This window comes from Anomaloglossus baeobatrachus, chromosome 5, assembly GCF_048569485.1.
Source record: "Anomaloglossus baeobatrachus isolate aAnoBae1 chromosome 5, aAnoBae1.hap1, whole genome shotgun sequence".
Classification (NCBI taxonomy): Eukaryota; Metazoa; Chordata; class Amphibia; order Anura; family Aromobatidae; genus Anomaloglossus; species Anomaloglossus baeobatrachus.
The window spans coordinates 228,488,087-228,513,531 of record NC_134357.1 but is presented as its reverse complement, the minus strand read 5'-3'; the positions used below and the strand labels follow the sequence as shown (position 1 = coordinate 228,513,531).

The window sequence follows — 25,445 nt, the reverse complement described above, 5'->3', positions numbered from 1 at the left end:
GGGGGACACAGGACCATGGGACGTCCTAAAGGAGCCCATGGGTGGGAAACATAAAAGAAGACAACAGAACCCAAGGACTAGGAACCAGTCCCAGACAGCCTGGAGCGCCTACTGAGAGAGGTGCTCTACTGTCGTTTGCAGAATTTTCCTACCCAGTTTTGCCTCAGTTGAAACCTGGGTATGGACTCTGTAATGCTTTGAAAACGTATGTAGGCTAGACCAGGTCGCAGCCTTACACACCTGTTCCACTGAAGCCTGATGCCAAATGGCCCACGAAGCGCCAACTGCTCGCGTGGAATGAGCCCGCAGCCCACTAGGAATGGACTTGAGTTGCAAGCGGTAGACTTCCTGGATCGCAGAGCGAATCCAGCGAGCCAGCGTCGCCTTTGAAGCTGGCTGTCCCTTCTTAGGCCCCTCAGGAATGACGAACAAAAATTCCGTTTTCCTAAAGGGGGCTGTCCTGGATATGTAATATCTGAGAGCTCTGACGAGGTCTAACGAATGCAGAGACCTTTCCACCCTATGAACCGGGTGTGGACAAAAAGGAAGGCAGAACAATGTCCTCGTTCAAATGAAACGGGGTAAGAACCTTTGGAAAAAAATCCGGAAGGGGGCGCAGAACTACCTTGTCCTGGTGAAAGATCAGAAAAGGCTCGCGGCAAGAGAGTGCTGCTAGCTCTGAAACCCGTCTGATGGACGTAATTGCCACCAAAAATGTTACCTTCCAGGACAGAAGAGCAAGGGAGGATTCCTTGAGGGTTTCAAAGGGAGACCTCTGGAGACCGTCCAGAACAAGGTTGAGGTCCCATGGTTCCAGCGGCCGTTTGTACGGGGGAACTAGATGGGAAACGCCCTGGAGGAAGGTCTTGACTTGCGGTTTTTGAGCCAGGCGGCATTGGTAGAAGATTGAGAGCGCTGAGACCTGCCCTTTAAGGGAACTGAGAGCCAAATCCGCTTGCAAGCCAGACTGTAGAAAATCGAGAATTCTGGGAATGGCCAGAGGCATAGGCTGGACGTTAGTTTCCCTGCACCATGAAAGGAAGATTTTTCCACGTACGGTGGTAAATGCGGGATGAAGCAGGCTTTCGGGCGCTGATCATGGTGGCAATAACCGCGGGGGAGAATCCCGCTCTTGTTAATACCCAGGTCTCAATGGCCACGCCGTCAGCTTCAGGGCTCTGGAGTTCTGATGGGAAATGGGCCCTTCGGTCAGCAAGTCTGGGATGTCTGGAAGGCGCCACAGTGCGTCTGTGAGCATTTGTACTAATTCGGCGTACCAGGCGCGCCTGAACCAGTCCGGTGCTATCAGTATCACCGGGACTCCCTCTGCCTTGATCTTCCTGATTACCCGCGGCAGCAGGGGTAGAGGTGGAAATATGTAAGGCAGGCGGAAGTGGTGCCAGGAGCAGACTAGAGCACCCGCGCCGATGGACTGCGGGTCGCGTGACCTGGCTATGAACGCGGGTACCTTTGCATTCAACCTTGAGGCCATTAGATCCACGTCTGGTGTGCCCCAGCGAGTGCAGATGTGTAGAAACATCTGGGTGGAGAGACCATTCTCCGGCAGCCAGGCCTTGGCGACTCAAAGTCTGCTGTCCAGTTCTCTACCCCCGGTATGTGTACCGCTGGATATCACTGATCCCGTTGATTCGGCCCAGCTGAGGATCTTGTGAGCCGCGAGATAAGCCGCTTTGCTGCGGGTGCCCCCCTGCCGATTGATACAGGCTACAGCTGTCGCATTGTCCGATTGGACTCGAATCTGACGACCCGCTAGCAGAGGGCAGAACGCTCTGAGCGCGAGGAAGATCGCGCGGAGTTCCAGGATGTTGATGGGTAGGAAAGACTCCTGGGGCGTCCAACGTCCTTGAGCAGTGTGGTGCCGGTACACTGCTCCCCAGCCTAGGAGGCTGGCGTCCGTGGTCCGGACCAGCCAGTTCACTGGGAGAAAAGATCTCCCCTTCGATAGGGATGAGGACCGAAGCCACCAGCGGAGTGCGTACCTGACTGAAGGCGTCAGGTGAAGATGTCTGTCCAAGGAGAAGGGGCTCTTGTCCCAGGCCGCTAGAAGGGCTAGCTGCAGTGGGCGGAGGTGCAGTTGAGCAAAGGGTACTGCTTCCATAGCCGCCACCATCCTGCCGAGCACTTTCATGCTGAATCGAATGGAGAGAGACTGAGGACGTAGAAGGCAGCGTACTGCTCGTTGAAGAGCGAACGCCTTGTCCTGAGGGAGAAGGATCAAGCCCCGACGGGTGTCCAGGGACATGCCCAGGAAGGTGATGGATCGTGATGGGATCGGGGATGATTTGTCCAGATTCACTAGCCACCCTAAGCGGGATAGGGTGTGCACAGTGAACTGTACGCTGGTTGAGCAGTCGCGGAAGGAGGGGACCTTGATGAGGAGGTCGTCCAAGTAAGGGAGAACGACTACTCCCCTGGCGTGAAGGACGCTCATGGCGGCCGCCATGACTTTGGTGAAGACCCTGGCAAGGCCAAAGGGTAGAGCTACAAATTGAAAGTGGGAGTCCTGAATTGCGAAGCGGAGGAACTTTTAGTGATCTAGGAATTCCCCTTCGACCATGGATGCAATAATGGACCTTAGGGACGCCATTCTGAATCTCCGTACGTGCACATGTTTGTTTAGTGTTTGACGCCCAGGATGGGTCGAACTGACCCATCATTTTTGGGGACCACAAAGAGGTTGGAATAAAAACCCCCGAACTTCTAGTCGTCTGGGACAGGTATTATCACTCCTGCTGTTTGGAGCGAGTGGATTGCTGAGAAGAAGGGAATTTTGTTTACTTACCGTAAATTCCTTTTCTTCTAGCTCCAATTGGGAGACCCAGACAATTGGGTGTATAGCTTCTGCCTCCGGAGGCCACACAAAGTATTACACTTAAAAGTGTAAAGCCCCTCCCCTTCTGCCTATACACCCCCCGTGCATCACGGGTTCCTCAGTTTTAGTGCAAAAGCAAGAAGGAGGAAAGCTAATAAATTGGTTTAAAGTAACTTCAATCCGAAGAAGTTTTGGAGAACTGAAACCATTCAACATGAACAGCATGTGTACACGAAAAAACAACAGCCCGAAGGGAACAGGGCGGGTGCTGGGTCTCCCAATTGGAGCTAGAAGAAAAGGAATTTACGGTAAGTAAACAAAATTCCCTTCTTCTTTGTCGCTCCATTGGGAGACCCAGACAATTGGGACGTCCAAAAGCTGTCCCTGGGTGGGTAAAATAATACCTCGTAATAGAGCCGTAAAAACGGCCCGTTCCTACAGGTGGACAACCGCCGCCTGAAGGACTCGTCTACCTAGGCTGGCATCCGCCGAAGCATAGGTATGCACCCGATAGTGTTTGGTGAAAATGTGCGGGCTCGACCAGGTAGCCGCCTGGCACACCTGCCTGATTGAGATGAGAGGTGGATACCACCTTAGGAAGAAATTCCGGAACCGGGCGCAGCACCACCTTGTCCTGGTGAAACACCAGGAAAGGAGCCTTGCATGACAACGCTGCTAGCTCAGACACTCTCCAAAGTGATGTGACTGCTACTAGGAAGACCACCTTCTGCGAAAGGCGAGAAAAAGAAATATCCTTCAAAGGCTCGAAAGGTGGCTTCTGAAGGGCCCTCAGAACCCTGTTCAGATCTCAGGGTTCTAACGGCCGCCTGTAAGGAGGGACAATGTGACAAACCCCCTGCAGGAACGTGCGTACCTGAGAAAGCCTGGCAAGACGCTTCTGAAAGAACACAGAAAGCGCTGAGACTTGTCCCTTAAGGGAGCCGAGCGACAAACCTTTTTCCAATCCTGATTGAAGAAAGGAAAGAAACGTGGGCAAGGCAAATGGCCAGGGAGAAAACCCCTGATCAGAGTACCAAGATAAGAATATATTCCACGTCCTGTGGTAGATCTTGGCAGACGTTGGTTTCCTGGCCTGTCTCATAGTGGCAATGACCTCTTGAGAAAACCCTGAAGACGCTAGGATCCAGGACTCAATGGCCACACAGTCAGGTTGAGGGCCGCAGAATTCAGATGGGAAAAACGGCCCTTGAGACCGCAAATCTGGTCGGTCTGGTAGTGCCCACGGTTGGCCCACCGTGAGATGCCACAGATCCGGGTACCACGACCTCCTCGGCCCGTCTGGAGCGACGAGAATGGCGCGGCGGCAGTCTGACCTGATCTTGCGTAACACTCTGGACAACAGTGCCAGAGGTGGAAACACATAAGGGAGTTGAAACTGCGACCAATCCTGAACTAAGGCGTCTGCCGCCAGAGCTCTGTGATCGTGAGATCGTGCCCTGAATGCCGTGACCTTGTTGTTGTGCCGGGACGCCATTAGGTCGACGTCCGGCATCCCCCAGCGGCAACAGATCTCCTGAAACACGTCCGGGTGAAGGGACCATTCCCCTGTGTCCATGTCCTGGCGACTGAGAAAATCTGCTTCCCAGTTTTCTACGCCCGGGATGTGAACTGCGGATATGGTGGAGGCCGTGGCTTCCACCCACATCAAAAACCGCCGGACTTCCTGGAAGGCTTGCCGACTGCGTGTTCCGCCTTGGTGGTTGATGTGAGCCACCGCTGTGGAGTTGTCCGACTGAATTCGGATCTGCTTGCCTTCCAGCCACTGCTGGAACGCTTTTAGGGCAAGATACACTGCCCTGATCTCCAGAACATTGATCTGAAGGGAGGACTCTTGCTGAGTCCACGTACCCTGAGCCCTGTGGTGGAGAAAGACTGCTCCCCACCCTGACAGACTCGCGTCCGTCGTGACCACCTCCCAGGATGGGAGTAGGAAGGATTTCCCCTTTGACAATGAAGTGGGAAGAAGCCACCACCGAAGGGAAGCTTTGGCTGCCTGAGAGAGGGAGACGTTCCTGTCGAGGGACGTAGACTTCCTGTCCCATTTGCGTAGGATGTCCCATTGAAGAGGACGCAGGTGAAACTGCGCGAAAGGGACTGCCTCCATTGCTGTCCCCATCTTCCCTAGGAAGTGCATGAGGCGCCTCAAGGGGAGTGACTGACCTTGAAGGAGAGATTGCAACCCTGTCTGCAGTGACCGCTGTTTGTTCAGCGGAAGCATCACCATCGCTGAGAGGGTATGAAACTCCATGCCAAGATATGTCAGCGATTGGGCCGGTGTCAGATTTGACTTTGGAAAATTGATGATTCACCCGAAACTCTGGAGAGTCTCCAGAGTAGCGTTGAGGCTGTGTTGGCATGCCTCTTGAGAAGGTGCCTTGACCAGCAGATCGTCTAAGTAAGGGATCCCCAAGAGACTGAGAGTGGAGGACCGCTACTACTGTAGCCATGACCTTGGTGAAAACCCGTGGGGCTGTCGCCAGGCCGAACGGCAGTGCCACAAACTAAAGGTGTTCGTCTCCTATGGCGAAGCGCAGGAAGCGCTGATGCTCTGGAGCAATCGGTACGTGGAGATAAGCATCTTTGATATCGATCGATGCAGGGAAATCTCCTTGGGACATTGAGGCGATGACGGAGCGGAGGGATTCCATCCGGAACCGCCTGGTCTTTACGTGTTTGTTGAGCAGTTTTAGGTCCAGGACAGGACGGAAAGACCCGTCCTTCTTTGGAACCACAAACAGGTTGGCGTAAAAACCGTGACCCTGTTGCTGAAGAGGAACAGGGACCACCACTCCTTCTGCCTTCAGAGTGCCCACCGCCTGCATAAGAGCATCGGCTCGCTCGGGAGGCGGAGATGTTCTGAAGAATCGAGTCGGAGGACGAGAGCTGAACTCTATCTTGTAACCGTGAGACAGAATGTCTCTCACCCAACGGCCTTTTACCTGTGGCAGCCAGGTGTCGCAAAAGCGGGAGGGCCTGCCACCGACCGAGGATGCGGTGTGAGGAGTCCGAAGTCATGAGGAAGCCGCCTTGTTAGCGGCACCTCCGGTGGTCCTTTTTAGGACGTGACTTAGACCGCCATGATCGGAGTTCCTCTGATCCTTCTGAGGCCTTTTGGACGAGGAGAATTGGGACCTGCCCGCGCCCCGAAAGGACCGAAACCTCGACTGTCCCCTCCTCTGTTGGGGTATGTTTGGTTTGTCCTGGGGTAAGGATGTATCCCTTCCCTTGGATTGTTTGATGATTTCATCCAATCGCTCACCAAACAAGCGGTCGCCAGAAAATGGCAAACTGGTTAAGCACTTTTTTGGAAGCAGAATCTGCCTTCCATTCCCGTAGCCACAAGGCCCTGCGTATTGCCACCGAATTGGCGGATGCAACCGCCGTACGGCTCGCAGAGTCCAGGATAGCATTAATAGCGTAGGACGCAAATGCCGACGTCTGAGAGGTTAGGAACGCCACTTGCGGCGCAGACGTTCGTGTGACTGCGTCAATTTGCGCTTGACCCACTGAGGTAGCTTGGAGTGCCCATACGGCTGCGACTGCTGGAGCAAAAGACGCGCCGATAGCTTCATAGATGGATTTCAACCAGAGCTCCATCTGTCTGTCAGTGGCATCGTTGAGTGAAGCCCCATCTTCCACTGCAACTATGGATCTAGCCGCCAGTCTGGAGATTGGAGGATCCACCTTGAGACACTGAGCCCAGCCCTTGATCACGTCAGGGGGGGAAGGGATAACGTGTATCCTTAAGGCGCTTAGAAAACGCTTATCTGGACAAGCTCGGTGTTTCTGGACTGCCTCTCTGAAGGCAGAGTGGTCCAGAAACATACTCGTTGTACGCTTGGGAAACCTGAAGCGGAATTTCTCCTGCTGAGAAGCTGACTCCTCCACTGGAGGAGCTGAGGGAGAAATATCCACCATTTGAATGATGGACGCGATAAGATCATACACTATGGCGTCCCCATCAGGAGTCTCACGGTTGAGAGCGGCCTCAGGATCAGAATCCTGATCAGCTACCTCCGCTTCATCATACAGAGAGTCCTCCCGCTGAGACCCTGAACAATGTGATGATGTCGAGGGAATTTCCCAGAGAGCTCGCTTAGGCGGTCTGGGGCTGCGGTCCGTGTCAGAGACCTCACCCTGGGATCTATGAGACACCCCGGGAGCACATTGTTGTTCCAATTGAGGGGGACCAGGGTGCAATGATTCAACAGTGCCCATGGTCTGAGATACCGGTCTGGACTGCAAGGCTTCTAGTATCTTAGCCATAGTCTCAGAAAGTCTATCAGTAAAAACTGCAAACTCCGTCCCCGTCACCTGGACAGTGTTAGCAGGTGGTTCCCCCTGGGCCACCCTTAGCAGAGGCTCCGGCTGAGTAAGTGCCACAGGGGCCGAGCATTGCACACAATGAGGGTCAGTGGAACCTGCCGGTAGTATAGCCGTACATGCGGCGCAGGCAGCATAGTAAGCCTGTGCTTTGGCACCCTTGCTTCATGTGGACGACATGCTGTTTTCTCCTCTGAGCAATCCAGGAGGGTATATAGCCAAAAATCAACCGTGCACCATACAGTGTAAAGTATAGCCTATAATCTATATGTACACTTCTGCACTAGTGGGGCCAGCACTTCAGGTGCTGCTTACCGCCCGCTTAAAGCGGTTGTGTTGATCACCAGAATCACTGCCTGGGTCTCCCAGCGCTTGTCTCCCCTCTCCAGCGTCAGACGAGCTGACAGTAATGGCTGCCGGCGTCCTGAGGAGAGGAGGGGGCCGTGGGCGTGCCCTAGAAAGTGCGGGAATCCGGTGCCCCACTGTGCACAGTGAGGGGGGTGGAGTATGCAAAGCACTTTCCAGCCCTCAGCGCTGACGTCCTGTACAGCGTCTCGCCCTTCCCCTGACTGGCAGGCCTGGGGGCGGGAAAAGAGTGAGACTAGGCCGCAAAAGCCGGGGACTAAAGTTATAAGCGCGGCCGGCGTATAAGCGCGGTCGGCGCGGTAGTCCCCGGCGTACTAACACTCCCAGGCACGCTGCATGAAATGGCAGCGCGCGGTCAGCGCGGTAGTCCCCAGTAAACTAACACACCCAGCCACGCTGCAGTGTGTGATGGCACAAGCGCGGTCAGCGCTGCGGTCCCCGGCGCACTAACACACCCAGCAATGCTGGAGTGTTTCTGTGCGCGGTCCCCACGGGGACACAGAGTACCTCAAAGTAGCAGGGCCTTGTCCCTGACGATACTCGGCTCCTTGTCCAGCAGATTCCCCAGGGGCTGTGGATGGAGCACGGTCTCAGTGCCTGGAGACCGATTAGGATCCCACTTCACCCAGAGCCCATCAAGGGATGGGGAAGGAAAACAGCATGTGGGCTCCAGCCTCCGTACCCGCAATGGATACCTCAACCTTAACAACACCGCCGACAAGAGTGGGGTGAGAAGGGAGCATGCTGGGGGCCCTGTTATGGGCCCTCTTTTCTTCCATCCGACATAGTCAGCAGCTGCTGCTGACTAAGCTGTGGAGCTATGCGTGGATGTCCCTTCGCACAAAGCATGAAAACTGAGGAACCCGTGATGCACGGGGGGTGTATAGGCAGAAGGGGAGGGGCTTTACACTTTTAAGTGTAATACTTTGTGTGGCCTCCGGAGGCAGAAGCTATACACCCAATTGTCTGGGTCTCCCAATGGAGCGACAAAGAAAAAAGCTTTACGTCGTTTGAGTCTTTGGGGGGTTTGAGAGAAAGAACCGACTCGGGGGTCAGGTCCGAAATTCTATGTGGTAACCGGAAGACACAAGGTCTCGCACCCATTTGTCGTCTGAGGCGGCAGCCCAGATGTGTTGAAAGAGCCGCAGACGACCTCCTACAATGAGTGTGTCTTCCGGGGTGCCGAAGGAGTCATGAGGGGGGAAAACGTCGTGGCCGAGTCTCCCTAGTCCTGGACTGTTTCGGTCTAGGCTGCCATAACGAAGTGGGTTTCGGGGAGAGCTGAGGTGGTCGGTCCCTGCGTAGTCCGCGGCTGGTGGCGGGGACAGCACGGGATGTCGACCAACCAAATGAGTTCCGAAAGGAGCGGAACGAGGACTGTGGACGTCTGGTGAAAGACGTCTGTGTCATGATGTATTTTACCTTCTCACTGTATTTGCTGTAATACTATGTCAGGATGTGATGTCACTTTCCTTTGGTTGTACTTACTGAACACTTTGAAATGTCTTGGGATGTAAGTAACCATACCTTCCCCCCCATCTCCTGTGTCTCTGGGCCCATAATGCAATTATCTCTTGTCCACACAGCCAGGGGAACTTCTCATTGTTTCGTAAGCAGTGGATAACGCCAACTACACAAACCTGTAGACATCTCGGAGCCAACCTTCTAGAATCTTCTAGTGGGCCCAACCATTGCATAGACCCCTACCCTTGAGGGGCGGGCCCACGAGCTCAAACAATTCACTCCTGTTTCTAAATGCAGTTGGGAGTTGAGTTTTTGAAGAGGAAGGGAGCGAGATCTGAATCTGCGGACAGACCTCGCCGTCCAGTGGATTGTGTGGGATTTCTGGGACTTTGAAAAGGACTATTACGTTGTGATCTGGCACTTTGGATTATCGGGAGGTGCCCCCGAATCTGTTTTATTTGGACTTGTCGTGTGCTGTTCCTGTATTCCTGTTAGTAAACCTGTTGGATCATCCTCGGCCTGTTGTCTCTCTTTGCTCTGATGTACACCCCGTCACAAACTGGTGGCAGCGGCGGGATCAGAGCAGAAGAAATGGAGGACAACAGCCAATCGACGTCTGAAACCAGAACCTCAGGATACAGGAACTGGACTGTGGCGAGTCTACAAACAAAGGCCCGTGAATTAGGTGTCGGCTACAAAGGACTCTCTAAGGAGCAACTAATTGAGGCATTGGAACACGCTTGCCTGCAAGATGGCACCGAGGAACAATTTCCACAGCAAGGGGAGCAAAGACGGGAGCCGGAGGTGAATACCCAAAAAAGTCAATGGGTTGTGTGGTACAAGGAAAAGATGGCACTGCTTGGAGATGAGGCCACCATAGAAGATAAGAGGGAGGCCATGCGTGGAGCGGAAGAGAAGGAGCGCAGGATGGAGGAGATGGCATTGCTGGATAAGCAGCTCGCTGTGGAAGCCGCGAGAGGTTCCAGACAGACTGTAACCCCAGCACCCATCATGAGGGAACTTCCCAGAGTGTCCCGCAAAGACTTCAAGCAGTTTAATGAGGCTGCTGGTGACATTGAGGGCTTCTTCCAGGACTGAGCATCAGTGTCGATTAATAGAAGTCCCAGAAAGGGAGCGCGTCCGGCATCTGGTTGGGCTCTTAGAGGGTGGAGCTGCTGCAGCCTATAGAGCTATGGACCCTCGGTGGAACTGTGAGTATGCGGATATTAAACAGACTATTCTAGAACATTATGCTGTAACGCCAGACACTTACAGGACTCAGTTCCGTACTCTAGCATGTGATGAGGAAGTGTCCTTCAAGATGTATGCCCACAAACTCAAACATCTGTGGCATCGTTGGTTGGAGGCAGAGGAGGCCTTAACCTTGGAGACCGTCCTCCAGGTCCTCCTAAAAGAGCAGTTTTACTTCAAGTGCCCCGCTGAGATCCGGGAATGGGTGCGTGAAAGGAGACCAGCCACTGTGGAGGAAGCTGCAGCTCTAGCTGATGAGGCTCTCACCATCAAGCCTCAGTGGAAAAAACTACCACCCAGTGAAAAAAAAAACACCAACCCCCCAACGCTGGTGGCCCCTGGTCCTTCTGGCCCCAATGTTCACCATCACCCTAGACCGTCAACTCATGGGGACCTTCGTGTGACTGTGCCTCGCATTACTCATGCTCCACCTTTGGGAATACGACGCGGAGGAAGAATCCCAGAGCGCAGATGTTATGGATGTGGGCAGCCTGGGCACATGCAATTCCAATGTCCAGGTGTTCGTAGACAGAACAGCTACAGACCGCCTTTGCCTGTTCATTACCTACAGACACCTTCACCAGGAGAAGAGCTGGATTCTGTGCCTGATGACTTGCCAAGTGACTCAGATATCCTGGCTCCCCTACCCGGAGTCTATGGGGTGCGAGCTCCAGCCACCTGTTCTTCTGATCTTCAGGACAAACATCTACAGGAGGTCGTGCTGGATGGCCAAAAAGTTGTTGGCTTCCGTGACACTGGGGCTTTCCTCACCATAGCCGATCCCCGAGTAATTCAACCACAAGCAATTCAAAAGGGACGAGGAATTGCCATTGAACTGGCAGGAGGTACCCAGAGATATATTCCAAGAGCGAGTGTGACCCTGGATTATGGCTTTGGGGCAAAACAATGTGTGGTCGGTGTGATGAGCGGCCTCCCTGCACACGTTCTTCTAGGAAATGACGTGGGGAATCTTCATTGCCACTTTGTCGGTGCGGTAACCAGAAGTCAAGCCAAGAGAGCAGCCCATGTGGACGTGTACAACCCATCCATGGAACTGAGGCCACCAGAACTGCCATTACAGCCGGTGAGTGATTCTTCTTGTGGGGATAATATGAATGTTACTTGGGATAAAGTTCAGTTTAGACAAGAAGTAGAGACTGACCCCACCCTTGCTAGTTTTAGAACTCGGGCTGAAATAGGGCAGCTAGGGGAAAACGGGGAAAGAATTATCAGAGAAAATGGACTTCTGTATCGGGTTGCCAATGCCGACTCCCTAGATAAGCCCTGGACTTATAGCAAACAGCTGATTGTTCCTCAGAAGTACAGAATTCCCCTATTACACCTGGCTCATGACATTCCTACGGCTGGCCATCAAGGCAAAACCCGCACCGAGAGACGATTGACTCAAACTTTTTATTGGCCGGGGATTTCCCAAGCAGTGGCGCATTTCTGCCGAACTTGTGACATATGTCAGCGTAGAGGGCGACCCGGAGATCACCCAAAGGCACCCCTGCAACCGCTCCCTATAATAGAAGAACCCTTTCAAAGAGTAGCTGTTGATATCATTGGACCTCTGGCTAAACCAAGTAAATCTGGAAAGCAGTACATTCTCACTGTTGTGGACTACGCCACCCGATATCCAGAAGCCGTGGCCTTGTCAAGTATCTCTGCAGCCAAGGTGGCCGAGGCCTTGGTTATTATTTTTACCAGAGTAGGATTCCCCAGTGAGATCTTGTCGGACCAAGGCTCCCAGTTTATGTCAGAGTTGGTCCAGTGTCTGTGGCGCACCTGTGGAGTACGAGCGATCCGAACGACCCCGTATCATCCCCAAACAAATGGACTTTGTGAACGATTCAACGGCACTCTGAAGAATATGCTGAGGGCCTTCACGGACCGAGATTCAGACTGGGAGAAGTACCTACCCCATCTCTTGTTTGCCTATCGGGAAGTTCCCCAGGAGTCCACTGGGTTCTCCCCCTTTGAACTACTCTATGGAAGAAAGGTCCGAGGACCCTTAACCCTGCTCAAGGAATACTGGGAGGGGCAAGTTGAAGATACAGGAACCCCTGTTGTCCCTTATGTCCTAAAGCTGCGAGAAACCTTGGCCCAACTTGCTAGTTTTGCACAGAGTCATTTGCGTATGGCTCAAACCAGACAGAAGACATGGTATGACCGTAACGCACGCTATCGGGAGTTTGTAGAAGGACAACAAGTCTTAATGATTGTTCCCCATCGGCAGAATAAACTGCAGACCACATGGGAGGGTCCCTTCCGGGTTCTCAGAAAACTGAATGATACCAATTACCTTCTTGCTTTAGATGATCAGGGGCTAAGGCAAAAGACTGTCCATGTGAATATGATTAAGGAGTACCATGACCGGAACATTCCAATGATAGCAAGCTGTCGGTTGGCTTCAGAAGATGGTCAAGAGGATGAGGACTCTCTACCTGATCTCGTGGAAGCAGCGAGAGCCCCATCCACTGTGGAACAGGTTCCCCTGGGAGATTTCCTGGACTCCTTACAGAAAATCCAGATGCTGGAAGTGCTTCAACAGAGACGGGCTGCTTTCTCATCCCAACCAGGTCGAACCACCGTCACCCAACATCATGTGGACACTCAGGGCATCCGTCCCATACAACTGGCTCCTTACCGGGTACCTGAATCAGTTCGAAACATCATGCAGCACGAACTGGAGGAGATGTTACAGCTTGGGGTAATCCAGGCCTCCCATAGCCCTTGGGCCTCCCCTGTGGTGTTAGTACCCAAGAAGGATGGGAGTACTCGATTTTGTGTGGACTATCGGCGACTAAACGACCATACCGTCAGCGATCCTTACCCAATGCCTCGTATTGACGAACTTCTAGACCGACTGGCTGGGTCCCGATATGTCACTACCTTGGATCTCAGTAAGGGATACTGGCAGATCCCTCTAACGGATGAAGGGAGAGAACGGTCCGCTTTTATAACCCCCTTTGGTCTGTATGAATTTCTAAGCATGCCTTTTGGAATGAAAAATGCCCCGGCCACCTTCCAGAGAATGGTGGATCAGATCCTCCGGGGATGTGATGACTTTGCTTGTGCCTACTTGGATGATATCGCCGTCTTCAGCCACACATGGGAGGAACATCTGAATCAAGTAGCCATTATTTTGGACCTGATTCTTGCAGCCGGCCTAACTATTCGACCCGATAAATGCCAATTGGGGATGGGGGAAGTCCAGTACCTAGGACATAGAGTGGGAGGAGGGAAGCTCCGACCTGAGCCTGCCAAAATCCAGGCTATTAGAGACTGGCCTGTACCCCAAACTAAGAAACAAGTTATGGCTTTTCTGGGCACTGCCAGTTATTACCGAAAATTTGTTTCTCATTTCAGTACTGTGGCCAAGCCTCTTACCGACCTGACCAAGAAAACAATGCCCCGGCTGGTGATCTGGACTCCAGCCTGTGATGAGGCTTTTAACCGGCTGAAGGATGCTTTGATCTGCGATCCTGTCCTGGCTGCTCCAGACTACAAGAGGAGATTCATTGTGCAAACGGATGCCTCTGCTTATGGACTGGGAGCTGTCCTCAGCCAGGTGAATGCAGCTGGGGACGAGCACCCCATCGCCTATCTCAGCCGGAAACTGCTGGACCGAGAAGTGGCCTATGCAACTGTTGAGAAGGAATGTCTGGCTGTAGTGTGGGCCCTTAAGAAACTACGGCCGTATCTGTATGGACGGGAATTCACTGTGGTTACTGATCACAATCCCCTCACCTGGCTGAACAGAGTCTCTGGGGACAATGGACGCTTACTGCGATGGAGCCTGGCTCTGCAGCCCTATAACTTTACCATACAATATAGAAGGGGCAGCCAACACCAAAATGCAGATGGACTGTCCAGGCAAGAGGAGCCTTGAGTCCTGTCAGCCATGCCTGCGTGTACTTAACCAGCGACCTGTAGAGGTCCCTAGTACGTACACAAGTTGGGAGGGGAAGGAATTGTCATGATGTATTTTACCTTCTCACTGTATTTGCTGTAATACTATGTCAGGATGTGATGTCACTTTCCTTTGGTTGTACTTACTGAACACTTTGAAATGTCTTGGGATGTAAGTAACCATACCTTCCCCCCATCTCCTGTGTCTCTGGGCCCATAATGCAATTATCTCTTGTCCACACAGCCAGGGGAACTTCTCATTGTTTCGTAAGCAGTGGATAACGCCAACTACACAAACCTGTAGACATCTCGGAGCCAACCTTCTAGAATCTTCTAGTGGGCCCAACCATTGCATAGACCCCTACCCTTGAGGGGCGGGCCCACGAGCTCAAACAATTCACTCCTGTTTCTAAATGCAGTTGGGAGTTGAGTTTTTGAAGAGGAAGGGAGCGAGATCTGAATCTGCGGACAGACCTCGCCGTCCAGTGGATTGTGTGGGATTTCTGGGACTCTGAAAAGGACTATTACGTTGTGATCTGGCACTTTGGATTATCGGGAGGTGCCCCCGAATCTGTTTTATTTGGACTTGTCGTGTGCTGTTCCTGTATTCCTGTTAGTAAACCTGTTGGATCATCCTCGGCCTGTTGTCTCTCTTTGCTCTGATGTACACCCCGTCACAGTCTGGTGAAGGACGTCCTGGACTTCAGCTGGGGGAAGGAGGTACTCTTTCCTCCCGTGGCGTCAGAAATGAGCTTGTCCAGATGTTCGCCAAACAATCGGTCTGGAAAAAAAGGGAAGGCCCGTGAGAGACTTCTTGGAGGCAGAGTCCGCTCGCCATTGTCAGAGCACAAAGGGTACTGGGACTCCATGAGTTTTCGGTTACCGAAGCGCCTGTCAGGATTCTCCCTTTGCTTTGTGAGGATATCTTGAAACTCTGGGTGATCAGTGAAAACCTTTTGGGGTTTCCTTGCCCTCTTAAAGGAGACCGCATGATCAGTGGTAGTGGATGGGGAATCCTCCACATGCAGAGTTGGTTGATTGCTGCGATAAGGGAGTCTATTGCAGTTTGATCATCTGGGGAGGTTGAGACCAAGGAATCATCCTTGTACAAACAGCATTCTCCCTCCTCCAGCTCTTCAGAAGCCGTGGAACGTGTGAGAGAGTCTGCCCTGTGTGCTCCCGAGGGAGAGCCCTGTGGGCTATGAGAGAGTGCTGGAGACACCTGGCCGTGTGCCCTTTTTCTGATCCCTGCAACCGGTGAAGCATGGGCCCGGATTTCCTCAGAAGGACCCTCCATAGGGGTGACAATAGGCTGCATTCCGTCCGGGGGCCCAGAAGGGTGCGGAGGACAACATTGCATAGCCAGCACCAGGTTCTGGGACAGTTTTTCCATGGATTGGGACAGAAACTGTGCCCATTCCGGTGGGCTGGGAGCTCTAGGCTCTGGGCTGACGGTTGCAGCGGTGGTGGCGGGGGGGGGGGGGCTACAGGGGCACAGGACTCACAGAAAGAAGAGGTGTGTTTACGTGGTAGCTCAGCGTGGCAGGTAGTGCAGGCTGAATAATAGACTATGTGAGCCTTAGCACTCTTAGTACCCTTAGAATTTTGCATGTTCCTGGTAGGAGTATGCCAGGAGGGGGAGCAATGATCTGCAGAGCTACAGTGAAGCAGTGAGAAGCAAGGTTCGTATTTGCTTCGGTGTACCTCACCAGAATCAGCCGATGGCCCTGTGTCCTCAGGAAGGAGTAAGCCCGCTCTGTGTGGAGATCTTCTCGCGCTTTCCGGCGGAAGGGGGGGGGGCCGATTGCTTATCGCGGCCCGAGGGGGGCGGGGCTTAGAACTAAAAAAGGCAACGAGAAGAAGTCAGTTTTAAGTTGTGAAAAAACGGCGGGAAGGGAACTCCCCCTCCCTCCAGCCAGCACACAGCTAGTGGGAATAAAGACTGAGTTCATGAGTCCTGGGAGCCCTCCCCCGCCACCGGTAGATTGTCTCTGCAGGATTCCCTGCAATCATCAAGGGACTCCCCCCTCCACCAGCTAGTACGCAGCTATGGTGGTAATAAAGCATGTGAGCTCATTAGCCCTGGGAGCCGTCTTACTCCCTTTGCCTGGGAAACCAGTCAGGGAGGATCTCACCTTAACACTGCCTCAGTCCAGGCAGTGGAAATAGCAGAGTCACCCTGTTGTGTCCGGCCACACAGGTGCAATGTATCAACTCAGTGCCTGCAAAAGGAGCTGAGAACCTGTGCCTCTGCCCTGGGCCTCTGGAAAATCGGTGTCTGTGGGACCCGTCGTCCAGTAAGATGCAGCCCAGGATCCAGCGTCGCAGAAGGGGGTACGGGGAGGTGACACTCTGCGTTCCCGCCCGTTGATGGTATTGGGAGATCGGTCCCTAGGGGAACAGTCGCCCTCAAAAAATAACAAAAAACCTTGAAAGGATGTGCCTCCGACAGACACTAAGCAAAACTGAGGTTGCCTGGCCCAGCCAGGGGATGTATACTGCAGAGGAGGAGCTAATGTCTTTTGCATCTACATAGTGTCCTCCTATGGATAAGCAGCATAACACCCATGGTCCTGTGTCCCCCAAAGAGGTGTCAGAGAAAGCACCCTCTTTCATCCCTTTAGTAACCCCAAAAACACCCTTGCAGGTCTGACGTAATCCACACGAGGTCCCATGACACTTCCATCACTGCTACATCTCAAGCTCACAGCAAGTGCCATAGAGCACGACTGCCCGCTGTGAGGTTCAGCCAGCGACTGAGCCGTGATCAATGGTGACATCACTTATTACTCAGACTGCCACTGCACCAGGGCAATAGGAAGAGTCGGGTCATCTAATGGATGCGCCACTTCTGGAGTGGCTGCAGGCTGCTATTGTAAGGCTGGAAAGAGTCAAATAACCATGGCCCTTCCCACCCTAATAATATCAGTCCCCAGTTGTCTGTTGTCTGTTGTACCTTGGCTGGTTTTAAAAAAATTGGGGGGCCCCATGTGTTTGATTTATTTAAAAAAAGTGAGATACCCTCTATTTTTCATAACCAGCCAAGGTACAGCAGACAGCTGAGAGTTGCAGCCCGCAGCTGTTCTTGTGCTGGATATGAAAAATGGGGGGACCCAAGTAATTTTTTTTTTTTTACCAAAATATAATTAAAAAAAAAAAAATCCCAAAACAACAGCTGGCCAAGCTAGCTATCCCTCTATTTATAAAGCTATTCTGTTCTTTCTATCTATTCTATATGTTCTATTCTTTCTATCAATAGATTAGACTTAAAAAAAAAAACAAAAAAAAAAAAACACATGTGCCAAAAATGCGTTAAAAACCGCGGTGCAAAACACATGCGGTTTTTGGATGCGTTTTTTGCAGCGGTGCGTTTTTTTGGGACCAAAAACATGCATCTTTGTGGTCACCATAAAGATGCAGCATGTGCACATAGCCAAGTCACCAGTAAGGAATGTGGAGGCAAGCAAAACCACAGGGCAAAATAGTGCACTAAGTTGTTTAGCATCGGCAGCAGTGTCACAAGCACCCTAATTAACATGTAGTTTCTTCAGAATGCACATCAACTACAACACTAAACATGATCTTTAAGACTTTACTCACTTAAAGGAAACCGGTCACCAGGATTTCCCAATATAAACTAAATCCATTGTCTTAAACAGCACTCCACCAACCTGTTTATAAGTGCCCAGGTCAGTACATATCTAAAAAAAAACCTTTTTAAAACCCTCATGTGCACTAATCAAACATATTCGGTTTGACGAGTGTCACTGATCAGTGCATGGCGCATTTCTCTGTCCCCGCAACAGCTGCCTCCTGACTATTGACATGGATGATATCATCCACAGTCATTTGTGCCTGCACATCCCCTGTTCTCTATTGTGCAGGAGCAAGAAGTGAACTAACTGTGGATGAATTAGGAGACATCTGCCATGTAAATCAAGACAGAAGAATGGTGCTTGTAGGGACAGAGTAGGTACCGAGCAAGGACCAGTGACTCCCATCAAACTGGATCACACCAATTGGCATATGCTAGGGGGAGGATAAAAAAAAGGTATTTTTTTGGGGTATGTGAAGGGCGATCTTAGACACAAGATGGTGGAGGGCTCTTTAATATAACGTAAAGGGGTATTCCCAGCTCCAAGATAACAGCAGATATCTCCAATTAGAAATGTAGTATAGTTCTCCTGATATAGCCATGTCTCTTACCTCAAGTGCAGGGCATTGCAGCTTAGGTATCCATGGTAACATCCACACATATAGTGACAGTTGCTTGTGGCAGTAACCATGGATACTTAAGCTGCAATTCCCTGCACATGAGGTAAGAGACACGGCCATATCAGTTGAACCATACTACATTTCTAATTGAATGTATTTGCTACAATTATTACACCTACTACATATTGGGATAGGATCTTGGAGATGGGAAAACCCCTTTAACCCCTTCACGACCGCGGGCCGTAAAATTACGTCCTATTTTAACGTGACTTAACGACCAGGGACGTAATTTTACGGCCTAAACTTCATTTGATTGCCGTGGCCATAGCAACGGCTTTCAAATGATGTCCCCTGCTGTTTCTTACAGCAGGGGACCTTTGCTTGACCCCAGGGGGGGCGGCATCGCCACCCCCTATCGACGATCGATGTGATTGGCTGTTCAAATCTGAACCGCCAACCACATCGATCGCACTAATTTCGGCAAAAATAATGCCCGAATTAGTGCGATCCTGTGAGATCCAGCTATGAGATGCCGCAGCTGCTGCAGCATATCATAGGTGGACCTCAAACATGCCGCCCCCAGCCCCTGCAGCACTGATTGTAGCGATCGTGCTATGACGCGCAATCGCTCCAATCAGTGTGCAGTGGGGCGGTCTGATCTGCCGGTGGCCGCCCTCCTCAGGCCTGTGCTGGCCTGCGAGCCCTCCCCCAACATGGCTGCAGTGTGCAGTGGCTGGTACTTGTGGTACCACGCCACCGCTGCTGCTGCCGCCGCCGCCGTCGCTGAGGTCACGCTGCTGCTGCTGCACGCGAGTACTGTGCTCACTTTGCAGCCCGTGCGCGCTCCCGTGGTGCCCCTGCGCGCTGCCGTGATAGCCCCTGCCGTGCCCCCCCTGCGATCTGCCCCCCCCCCCGACATCCCGATCTGCCCCCCCCCCCCCCGACATCCCGATCTGCTCCCCCCGCGATCTGACTGCGTCCCCCATTATCTCTATTCTGCTTCTGCAGCTCCCTCTCCGGTCTCCCCCTCTGCTCTCCCCCCCCTCTGCTCTCCCTCCCCTCTGCTCTCAACCCCCCCTCTGCCCCGACGTCCTCTTACCTGTCTTCACCGGCCTGATCACATCTGCGTCCATCGCTGGGTCCTTCCTGGGCATTCTGCTGATCTGCCTGCTGCTCCTGTAAAGCTGTCCATCTCTCTGCCATCTGTTCCTCTGCAGCTCTTCTGGTCAGTGATCCTCCTGCTAGTCCTCTGGGTACTGTGAGTATAACTTTTTTTTTTTTTTTTTTTCCCGTATCCCCTGTCCATTTTTACACCTCATCCGTCCGTGCGTCCCGCCAAGCGCTGATCAGGGATGCAGATAACGGATCGGCATCCCTGCTCAATTTTTGGCGTGACTTTTTTCCGTATCCCCGACGCTTTTTGTATCGCATCCGTCCGTGCGTCCCGCCGAGCGCTGATCAGGGATGCAGATAACGGATCTGCATCCGTGGTCAATTTTTGGCGTGACTTTTTTCCGTATTTGCGACGCTTTTTGTATCGCATCCGTCCGTGCGTCCCGCCAAGCGCTGATCAGGGATGCACATAACGTATCTGCATCCATGGTCAATTTTTGGCGTGACTTTTTTTTTACGTATCCCCCGACGCTTTTTTTTATCGCATCCGACCGTGCGTCCTGCAGCGGCCAATCAGTGCACTGCGTCTGTGCGTTTGAAAAGTCAAATAGCGCTCCTTCTCTTCTGAGCCCCGCCATGCGCTCAAACAATTACTTTCCACCACATATGAGGTGTCTGTGTACTCAGGAGAAATTGCACAATACGTTTTATGGTGCATTTTTTCCTGTTACCCTTGTGAAAAAAAAAGCTACCTAGTTGAAGCAACCGTTTTGTGGTAAAAAAAAAAATTTTTCTTTTCACGGCTCAACGCTATAAACTTCTCTGTGTTCAAAGTGCTCACCAAACATCTAGAAAAATTATTTGAGGGCTCTAGTTTCCAAAATGGTGTCACTTGTGGGGGATCTCCACTGTTTAGGCACCATAGGGGGTCTCCAAACGTGACATGGCGTCCGCTAATGATTCCAACCAATTTTGCTGTCAAATAGCGCTCCTTCTCTTCTGAGCCCCGCCATGCGCTCAAACAATTACTTTCCACCACATATGAGGTATCTGCGTACTCAGGAGAAAATGCACAATACATTTTATGGTGCATTTTTTCCTGATAGCCTTGTGAAAAAAAAAGATACCTAGTTGAAGCAACAGTTTTGTGGTAAAAAAAAATTTTTTTCTTTTCACGGCTCAACGTTATAAACTTCTGTGAAGCCCCCAGGTGTTCAAAGTGCTCATCAAACATCTAGAAAAAATATTTGAGGGCTCTAGTTTCCAAAATGGGGTCACTTGTGGGGGAGCTCCATTGTTTAGGCACCTCAGGGGGTCTTCAAACCTGACATGGCGTCCGCTAATTAGTGCAGCTAATTTTGCATTCAAATGGCGCTCCTTGCCTTTCGAGCACTGCCGTGTGTCCAAACATTTGATTTCCACCACATATGAGGTATCTGCGTACTCAGGAGAAAATGGACAATACATTTTATGTTGCATTTTTTCCCGATACCCTTGTGAAAAAAAAGCTACCTAGTTGAAGCAACAGTTTTGTGGTAAAAAAAAATTTTTTTCTTTTCCCGGCTCAACATTATAAATTTCTGTGAAGCCCCCAGGTGTTCAAAGTGCTCATCAAACATCTAGAAAAAATATTTGAGGGCTCTAGTTTCCAAAATGGGGTCACTTGTGGGGGAGCTCCATTGTTTAGGCACCTCAGGGAGTCTTCAAACCAGACATGGCGTCCGCTAATGAGTGCAGCTAATTTTGTGTTCAAAAATTCAAATGGCGCTCCTTCCCTTCCGAGCTCTGCCGTGCGCCCAAACAATTGATTTTTACCCCATATGGGGTATCAGCGTACTCAGGAGAAAATGCACAATAAATTGTAGGGTGCACTTTCTCTTTTCTCCCTTGTAAAAATGAAAATTTTATGGCTAAAGTAACATTTTTGTGTTAAAAAGTAAAATTTTCATTTTTTCCTTCCACATTGCTTTGGTTCCTGTGACGCACCTAAAGGGTTAATAAACTTCTTGGATGTGGTTTTGAGCAGTGTGAGGGGTGCAGTTTTTAGAATGGGGTCACTTTTGGGTATTTTCTGTCACCTCGGCCTCTCAAAGTCACTTCAAATGTGATGTGGTCCCTAAAAAAAATATTTTGTAAATTTTGTTGGAAAAATTAGAAATTGCTGATGAACTTTGACCCCTTCTAACTTCCTAACGAAAAAAACATTTCTTTCGAAAATTGCGCTGATGTAAAGTTGACAAGTGGGAAATGTTATTTAGTAACTATTTTGTGTGACATATCTCTGAGATTTATGGGCATAAATTTTCAAAGTTTGAAAATTGCGAAATTTTCCAAATTTTCACACAATTTCCTAAATTTTCACAAATAAACGCAAAAAGTATCGGCCTAAATTTACCACTGACATGAAGTACAATATGTCACGAAAAAACAATCTCAGAATCGCCAGGATCCGTTGAAACGTTCCAGAGTTATAACCTGTCAAAGTGACACTGGTCAGAATTGCAAAAAATGGCCCGGTCATTAGGGTGTTTTAGTGGCCGGGGGTGAAGGGGTTAAAAGTGGTGGATTTAGTGTCTGTAGATAAATCCTGGTGACAAGTTCCTTTTAAATGGCTATTGCCCCAAATAATTCAGACTGGAATGTTGCACGCCGGTCTATATAAAAGATGAATTGGAGTGAGAGGTGCCAATTTCTTTAAGCAGAATAACAAATTAGGTGCATCTTACAACTCGCATGATCTTCTGCCAGAAATATTACTCCTCTTAGGAGATGGCGCATATTTCTAGCCCTATTTCCGCCACTTGTGGTGCAAATTATAAACTTGACGTCAGGACGTCACCATGCCCCGTACCAACGCTACCCACTTTGATCTGTGCATAACTTTTTTCACATTTTAAGGCGTTGCATGCCAAAAACTGGCAAAAATAATCCTTTATGAATCAGGGTCTACGTGCTTTCTTTATAGTCAGTTTGGTTTGGCAGACTAGTTAAAAGCTTAATTTGCTTTTAGTGAGTAGGACTGAGTGCCATAGGCACATAAGGCAGCAAATACATAGGAACAATATGTTGTACAGTGAAATTTGCAGCAACAAACTGTAGATTTTGTGCAGAAACTTTTGCTCTTTGAATTGCAAAGTGCTAAATCCAAGGTGAAAAGTAAGAAGCTTTGAGGACAAACTTGATTTTACAGGTCAGGAGAAGAGCCCAAGGCTGTTATCAGTTAGATTTATGTGCACACATGCATAGTCATGTAGGTGTGTGCGTTTACAGGTGTACTGTAGTTATAGCGAAGAGATTTTAGACACATTTTGGTTTTCAAAAATGTTGCTTCTTCAGTTTTCATAGTGACAATTTGGATCTCTAGATATTATGAAAAGAGGTCACATGAATTGCAACGCAACCCTTTGCAAGAAATAGAATACCTCTTTGCACACCTACTACAAAATGACCTGCTTACGTCATTTCAGTAATCGGATCGTCGGCTCAGAAGGGGTGGTTCACCACTCTGCAGTAGCAACCACATCTCTGTAAAACTCATAGGGGAGGCTTGTGTTGCCAATTCAGCCTCTGAGCTGTGCTATTGCAGTCCGCTCTCTCCCCATCGTGTGACCCCAGGCACCGTGACCTCTCGGATCTGGTGAGGTCATGTCAACTTCCAGTTGACCTAACATCACCGAGGTCGGCCCAAGTCTCCGTGAGTGACTAGCCTGGGGGCGGTGTTTCACCACTTGTCATAGCCGAGCATCTCACGTGCGCTCTTATTCACTACAGAGCGCCGCAAGCAGGTGCAGTGCTGGGCTGCGACGAGCAGTGAAACGCCGCCCACAGCCCAGTCACGTAGGGAGACTAGGGCCTGCCTCGGTGGTGTCAAGTCAACTGGAAGTTAACGTGACATCCCCCCCGGATCCCAGAGGACATGGAGCCTGGGGATGTGATACGATGGGGGAAGAGCGAACCGCAATAGCGCCGCTCAGAGGCTGAGTTGACAACACACAGTATTTACAAAAAGCCTCCCCTATCAGCTTTACAGAGATGTGATCACTGCTGCAGAGTAGTGAACCTCCCCTTTAACCCCTTAACGACCACGGGCAGTAAAGTTAGGTCCTAGAAGTCATAGTGTTAATCCCCACCTGCTGCTGTGGGCGGGGATCCGCACACATCTCAGCTGATTTATACAGCTGAAATGTGTGCCTGCTAGGGACGAGCGGAATCGCTATCCACCCGTGCCTTATAACCCTTTAAATGGCGCTGTCAAGATGTGACAGCGCCATATTACCGGCGATAGCAGTAGATCCGTACTCAACGCCCAATAACGGACGTCACGTGGATCACGTAGTTGTCATGGTAGCACAGGGTCATGTGTTGATTCCTGTCCTGTAAGAAACAGCCGAGTGCTGCTTGTAACAAGAGATAATTTCTCACAGTTTGAGCAGTGCTGCTCTGATTGGGAGAAAAGAATGAGCAATCAGACTGCTGATTGTTAAAGACCCGTAGGGGACCTAGTAAAATAAAAAAAAGTTTAAAAAAAAGTATTAAAAAATAAAAAACCTAAAAAGTTCATATCATCCCCCTTTCACCTTATTGAAAATTAAAGGGTTAAAAAAATAAAAGAAGGGAATTTTGTTTACTTACCGTAAATTCCTTTTCTTCTAGCTCCAATTGGGAGACCCAGACAGTGGGTGTATAGCTACTGCCTCTGGAGGCCGCACAAAGAACTACACTTAAAAGTGTAAGGCCCCTCCCCTTCTGGCTATACACCCTCCCGTAGGAGTACAGATTCCTCAGTTTTAGTACCAAAGCAAGAAGGAGGAAAGCCAATAACAGTTTCAAAAACAAATTCAATCCGATAACTAGATCGGAGAACTTAAGAAACAACGTGAACAACATGTGCACCCGAAAAAACGAAACCCTAAAAACAGATAGGGCGGGTGCTGGGTCTCCCAATTGGAGCTAGAAGAAAAGGAATTTACGGTAAGTAAACAAAATTCCCTTCTTTTTCGCTCCTAATTGGGAGACCCAGACAGTGGGACGTCCAAAAGCAGTCCCTGGGTGGGTAAAAAGATACCACATGAACGGGCTGTCATACAGCCTCTTCCTACAGGTGGGCCACCGCCGCCTGAAGGACCTGTCTACCTAGGCTGGCGTCTGCCGAAGCGTAGGTATGCACTTGATAGTGTTTGGTAAACGTGTGCAGACTCGACCAGGTAGCCGCCTGGCACACTTGCTGAGCCGTAGCCTGATGCCGCAATGCCCAGGACGCACCAACGGCTCTGGTAGAATGGGCCTTCAGTCCAGATGGAATCTGAAGCCCAGCAGAACGGTATGTGTGAAGAATTGGTTCCTTGATCCACCGCGCCAGGGTGGATTTGGAAGCTTGCGATCCCTTATGCTGACCAGCGACTAGGACAAAGAGCGCATCCGAACGGCGTAGAGGCGCCGTGCGAGAAATGTAAATCCTGAGTGCTCTCACCAGGTCCAACAGATGTAAACCCTTTTCAAATTGGTGAACTGGATGCGGACACAAAGATGGCAAAGTGATATCCTGATTGAGATGAAAGGAAGAAACCACCTTGGGAGAAAACTCTGGAATTGGACGCAGTACTACCTTGTCTTGGTGAAATACCAGGAAGGGAGATTTGCAAGATAACGCCGCCAGCTCGGACACTCTTCGAAGAGACGTGACCGCTACAAGAAAAACTACCTTTTGTGAAAGCCGAGAAAGGGGAACCTCTTTCAAAGGCTCGAAAGGCGGCTTTTGAAGAGCAAGGAGAACCTTGTTCAGATCCCAGGGTTCCAATGGCCGTCTGTAAGGAGGAACGATATGACAAACTCCTTGGAGAAACGTGCGTACTTTAGAAAGCTGTGCCAAGCGCTTCTGAAAGAATACGGATAACGCGGAGACTTGACCCTTAAGCGAGCTAAGGGACAAACCTTTTTCCAACCC

The 25,445-nt window shown here is 50.7% G+C and overlaps 1 protein-coding gene across 1 annotated transcript in view; it reads right to left on the bottom strand.

Moving 5' to 3' along the window:
- PATL1 (PAT1 homolog 1, processing body mRNA decay factor) overlaps positions 1 to 25,445 on the bottom strand; it is a 230,223-nt gene that overhangs the window by 155,566 nt on the left and 49,212 nt on the right. The window lies entirely within an intron of this gene.